The sequence below is a fragment of the Triticum urartu genome, chromosome 7 (assembly GCF_003073215.2).
Source record: "Triticum urartu cultivar G1812 chromosome 7, Tu2.1, whole genome shotgun sequence".
Lineage (NCBI taxonomy): Eukaryota > Viridiplantae > Streptophyta > Magnoliopsida > Poales > Poaceae > Triticum > Triticum urartu.
This window is the reverse complement of record NC_053028.1, coordinates 422,226,747-422,233,431: the sequence shown is the minus strand read 5'-3', so window position 1 is coordinate 422,233,431 and position 6,685 is coordinate 422,226,747.

Sequence of the window (6,685 nt, the reverse complement as noted above, 5' to 3'; positions counted from 1 at the left end):
AATCAACTTAGATGACTTGAATGCTGTCTATTTAAGTGGGAGTTCTTTAGTAATATGATTAATTGAACTTAACTCATCATGAACTTAGTCTTGATAGTTTTGCATATCTATTTTGTGTTGGGAAACCTAGCATGCAATTGAAAAAATTCCTACGCTCACGCAATATCTATCTAGGAGATGCATAGCAACAAGATGGGAAGAGTGTGTCCACGTACCCTCGTAGACCGAAAGCGGAAGCGTTTGACAATGCGGTTGATGTAGTCGAACTTCTTCTCGTTCCGACCGACCAAGCACCGAACATACGACACCTCCGATTTTAGCACACGTTCAGCTCGATGATGTCCCTCGAACTCTTGATCCAGCAAAGTGTCGAGGGAGAGTTCCGTCGGCACAACGGCGTGGTGACGGTGATGGTGAAGTGATTCGTGCAGGGCTTCGCCTAAGCACTACACGAATATGACCGAAGGCGTAAACTATGGAGAGGGCACTGCACACGGCTAACAACTGTTGATGTGTGTTCTAGTGGTGCCCCGCGCACACACACACACACACATATATGTATATATATATATACATAAACACTATTCTGATCACGGGATCAGAATAATATTCTGATCACAACCTGACCTGCCCCGCTAGTAGTACGTTGAACTTCCCTGTGAACTAGGTTGAACTTCCGCCAACATCTGCCCAAATGGGGCTTGCGATATACCGTTGGAAAGCTATGGACACCAATATCATGACCCAAGTTAAATTTTTGACAAAATGTAAGCGGTTTAAGAGCAGTTTTGAAAACCGTTTTCTCTTCGCACAAAAAACATGAATCGTATTTTCGATCGCATTTCTAAACTGTTAATCAGAATGAGGCATATAATATGGCGTTGGAAAGCTGCTGCAAAACCACTCCTTCCACATGTTGAAAGTTTTCTCTAATTCCCTATGGTTAAAGAGTAATTTGAAAAAACGTAAAATTTTGTAAACCGAACAGCTGAGTTTGTTTTTTCGATGTCATTTCTAAACGGCTAATCCAATGGAGGCATATGATATGGCGTAGGAAAGCTTATGAAAATGCGCTACTTTTTCATCTTGAGAGTTTTTTTTCTAATTTTGAATGGTTTAAGAGTAATTTAGAAAATGGTCCAAGTCCTACCGAGCGTATTTTTGAGCTAATTTTTTAACCGTGCGTCCGAATGCAGCAAATGATATGGCGTTGGAAAGCTTGAACAAATGCTAAACTTTTTGGTATGTATTATTTATCCCAATTCTTTAAGGTTTTAAGTTAGTTTCGAAAATGGCCAAAAAGTATTTTCATCGTAATTTCTACAAACTTTATCGGAATTGGGCAAATAATATACCGTTGAAAAGCTACGGAAAATGCGAAACTTTTTCATGTTGATGGTTTTCTCTGATTCTTAGCCGTTTTCATGTAATTACGAAAACGGCGGGATCATTCGTTCTGCCTTTATCGCGAAGCAGATTCTTCGAAAATGCACCGCGTGAAGAACCTGAACTTCTCGGCGCGTGTACCTGAACTTCACTCTATTTTTCACGTGATTTTTTTGCTCGTAGGTCTCCATCCACTGCTCGTAACTCTCAATCCACTCGCCGGAATTGAACAAATGATATAGCAGTGGAAAGCTGCTGTAAGCACATAACTTTCCCATGTTGATCATTTTTTCATACTCGCGATGGTTTAGAAGTTTTTCATCTGAAATTCATTCAACGTAGTAGTTGAACTTCATGCTGTTTTCACGTTGAACGTCTGTGACGTATTTTCTTTTGTAATTTTCTCATCCATTCGTTAGTGTTACACAAATGGTACTCCTTTTGTACAAGCCCCTCTCACAATAATTTTTTTTAACTTTCTTTGACCGAGGAGTTGCACTTATAACAACAAAACCTTTAGTCTTTGCTTTTTTATTCTTTTTTAATACAAAATGCACATCGTGTAGTACGTGAACTTCTGGCAGTTATCAATCGAACTTCTCTCGATTACGTGAAAATATCTAAGTTTTTTATAAATATTTATCTGAATTTCTTAATCCTTTTTTATAAAATTTTGAAGCGCGCTATTTTTAAAAGTTGAAATTCTTGTTTTTTATTTTTGAACTTCTTGTTTCCAATCTTTAATAACGAGGAAAATATGAGTTTTCTATAATCATCGAACTTCTTCATCTTTTTAATATGGACTTCCTGATTTTATTTCCTTAATCTTTTTATGAAATTTTGAAGCACTCTATTTTTAAAAGTTGAACTTCTTGTTTTTTTATTTTTGAACTTCTTTTTTTCATTCTTTAATAATGAGAAAAATCTAAGTTTTCTATAATCATCGCACTTCCCGTTGTTTTCAGTTGAACTTCTACCATGTGTTTTTGTTCGTAATTTCTCACCTGTTAATCAGAGTTGCACAACTGATATATAGTGCCGATTGCCTCTCATACAAGAAGTTTTTGAACTTCCCCATGTTGAGCACCTGAACTTCTAGCAGTGAAATTTTTATACTTTAACTTTTTATTCTTTTTTCTCATATGAAAACACACACCATGTAGCACGTGAACTTCTCGCCATTTTCAATTTGAACTTCTCTGTAAAAAAGTTGTCCTTAAGTCCCAAAGCACTCGTCGAATTTGAGCAAATGATAGCATTGGAAAGGATTTTTTTAACAAATCATGACTAGTTAAGAGCCTTTTTTGAACATTCTAAGACTTGTTTTGAACATGCTAAGACTTGTTTTGAGCATATTTTAGTAACGAAAAAAATCTAAGATGTTTTCAATGTCAAACTACTTTATTTAATTGAATTTGAACTTCTCAACATTTTTATTTTGAACTTCTGTGTATTTATTTTTATAAATGTGGAATTTCATGGTTTTATTTTGATTCTTTAGTAACGAGAAAAATCTTAGTATTTTATTCACACCGAACTTCATCGTTTTTAAAATTTGGACTTCTTGTTTTTTGTAATGGGAATAAACCTAGTTTTTAGTAAAATCGAAGTGCTTTATTATTTTAATTCAAATTTCGAGAGTTTTTTATTTTAGAAACGGTGAAAATCCTTTTATATTTTACTTTTTCAAATTTAACTTCATACTTCTTCGCGAAATGAGAAGAATCTGATTTTTTTTTGTATACATCGGACCCTCCGTTTCTTTAAAGTGAACGTCTTGGCTTTATTATTTGGTAACATGGATTTTTTTGTAAATAAACATAGAACCACATCATTTTATAAATTTGAACTTCTAGGTTTTTCATAGAAAAGGAGAAAATCTTTTTTAAAAAAAATCTTTTTTTTGAATTGCTTTGTTATTTTAATTTGACCTTCTCAGAGTTATTTAAAACCATGAAAAAAATGTTTTCTAGTACATATATTGAATGACTTTGTTATTTTAGTTTCAACTTTTTGGTTATCATTTTTCAATAGCGGGAAAATCCATGGGATTTTTTTTAGTACAACGATAACATTTTCTTTGAACTCTCTTTTTTATGAAATTTGAACTTCTCAAGTTAACACTATTATAGTTGAAGCTTTGTTTTTCTTCATGGTATATAACCATCGAACTTCTGTGTTATCTTAATTTGAACTTCTTGGGTTTTATTTTTTATGAACGAAGAAATCCAGGTTTTCTTATAAACCTGAACTTCTCTGGTATTTTAAATGAGCTTATAGGTTTTTTAGAAATATACATATACACAACTTCTCCCAACAATTCAAAACAACACCATGACGAAGAGAGGTAATAGGGTTGAACTTCCTGGCCATCAATTCATGAACCTTTTCACCTAAATAACTATTTTCCCATAAAAATGCACATTTTTTTGGGCCATATACATCCATTCGAAACAACACCATGACGAAGAGAAGAAATGTGCAATAGTGTAGCAATTTTAGAATGAGAAGGTTGTACACTGGTTCAGCTTCATAACAAACTTGTGTCTTTGTCAACTGAACTTCAGACATATACATATACAACTTGTGTCTTTGTAATATTTTTGAGAGATAAAAATTGAAACATACATATACAACTGAACTTCAGACACTAGCCACCTGCACTGCCGTCGTAGTGGAGAGAGAAGGGAGGCCTGGTGCTCGGTGGTTGCACCGACGGAGCAGAGTGCAGGCACGCTGGAGGAGGGTGGGCCGTACCAGAGAGCAAGTCGCACCAGAGGGGAGGGTAGGCCGCACCAGAGGGGAGGGCAGGCCGCGCTAGAGCGCAGGGAAGGTCGCACCTGGGCGGAGGGGAGGCGAGGCCACGAATGGGGCCTGTCCTTTGCTACGACGGGCAGAGCTGGTTTTGATCACTGGAGGGTGGACGAGAAGGCGCCTGTGTCTGGGGCAGAACAACAAGGAGACGCGCATCGCAGGGGGTCATCGCGTGAGGAGGAGCTGGGCGACGTCAGGGGCACCCTAGGTGACAATGGAGGCGCGACGGTGTACCAGAGGTAGGTGACGGGCTCGCACGCCGGCGCTTCATGGAAGGAGGCGGCGTCGGGGTCGCACGCCGATACTTGGTGGCGGCAGGCGGCGGTGGGATCAATCGGATCCGGGGGAAGGAGGTGGCCTGGTGGCCGGATCCAGGGGAGGTGGTGTCGCGGCGGTCCGGATCCCGGGGAGGGAGCGGTCGGGCGGCCGGATTTAGGACCGGTGGCTGGTTCTTGGGGAAGGGGAGGGGGCGGCACTGGAGGTGCGGGACTGGGTGGTTTTTTTTCTCTGTGGCTTTGCGAGTTCGGGAACGCCTCTTCGGGCCTATATATAGAGAGCTGTGATCCAAATAGTTATTTTGATCCCGGGATTAGAATAGTGCCATATCAGCAGCCAACCCTAATGCTGCTGAAGACATTGGTCCCCAAGACAATGTGCAAGGTGATGCAGCCCTTCCTCAGAGCTTGAGACAAGCGAACAGACAAGTATTGGTCGTCCATTGACGCCAATCACAAATGCGTCGTGGGCAGATCAGCCCACAGGAGGAAAGATGAGCCCCAACCCACTGCAACTCCAGCTGTGACGCCTCCATAGGCTTCACAGAGGGCCAAGGGCTCAAGGCTGTTGAGAGACATTCCGGCTGCAATCAAGCCGAAGAGCAAGCAGAAATACCAAGCTCCAACTCCCCCGCACCACAACAAGAGCAGTTCTCAAGGAGAACGTGCCTGAAGCTAAAATGTTGAGGCTGCCCACAAACAACGCGAAGCAAATTGGAGCCCTCCCAACAATAGCTTCAGAAGACACCGAAGCTACGGCTCCTGAACATTCTGTGCCTGAGTCTGCTGCCGGACCACAAATTCCAACTATCATATTGCGCACAGGCCCCAGGTCAGAAGTCGATCCCACGACTACCATGGTTTTCCCAGGTCCTGCATCAGCTCCTGGTTCCTTCAACATCAATGGCTTCAGGCAGATAACACGTTTTTCGACCGCTCCAAGAACCCTTATTCAAGGGAACGGATTGTATCAGATAGGTTCTGGAGCCATCAACAGCGCAGCTATTATTCATGCATCCTCTACAACCAAGGCCGCATCTTTCCTCACAAGCGCCTTGAGGTTGAAGCTGTTGGTCTGCCTGGTCTGGAAGAAGCACTGGATTGCTTCAAGCAAGTGGGTTTGCTGCCATTTATCACTGACGAAGAGCACTGGAACGAAGAGCTTCTGCTCCAGTTCTATGCCACTTTGCATATCAAAGGCTATAACAGAGATCCGAAGACATGGATCCTGGAGTGGATGACAGGCAATATCCATCATGAAGCCAATGCTTTCGACCTAATTGAGCTTACCGGCCTTCCCACTCCTGGCGAATTCTTTGAAGAAGGGTGCCAACTCCATGCTGAAGCAATTGAGAGCATATTTCAGCGTCCTGAGCCAGATATGAGTCAGATGCTCTCAATGATGAAGCCATTTCCTCCAAATGCACCCTATCCAACTAGGTTCTTCGTTGAAGACTTAGAGTACCTGCCCAGAACAATATATCACATCATAAGGCGGACTCTCTGGCCAGTCAAGGGACACTCTCGATATGCAACGATTGATGGTGCAATGAAGACTCTCATCTTCTGCATTCTTCATGGCAAATGCTTCAATGCACAGGATCTCTTCATCCGTCAATTTGCAGCGTCTGCTTCAGAACTGTTTGGATTAAAGTTTTATGCTCCTTGGGTTATGAGGCTGATCAAGCTTCACTCTGCAATCTCCTATCAACCCTCAGCCCGCAATCATAGGATATTTTTGCCAGATGTGGACACATCTGCTGAAGCAATATATCCAGAGCCGGCCAAGCAACCACTAAGTCTTCAGAATGCAGAACACCAGAGCTTCACTCAAAATATTGAAGGTGTTGAAGCTCTCTCCCGAGTGTATCCAATGGCTGGCACCACACGTGCCCCTGCATCAACTGAAGCCACCAACAGCACAGCTGCAAAGAGACCCAAGAAGCGCGCTCGTGCACTCAATGACAGAGAGCTTCTTGTGGCTCTTCACCAAAAGCAAGATAGGCATCACGACTGGCTCAAGAGGCAGATGAGAAGCATCATGCAAGACGTCAATCGCATCAGAAATATGGCAACCAAGAATGCATTTGTCACACACGAGACCTGTCGCCGCACTTGGAAGGGCCTCACCATGATGTGCCCTGAAGCTGAACTGCATGAGGATGGCTTCACAGAGCACTTCAAATTTGACTCCACGCCTCCAAGAAGAG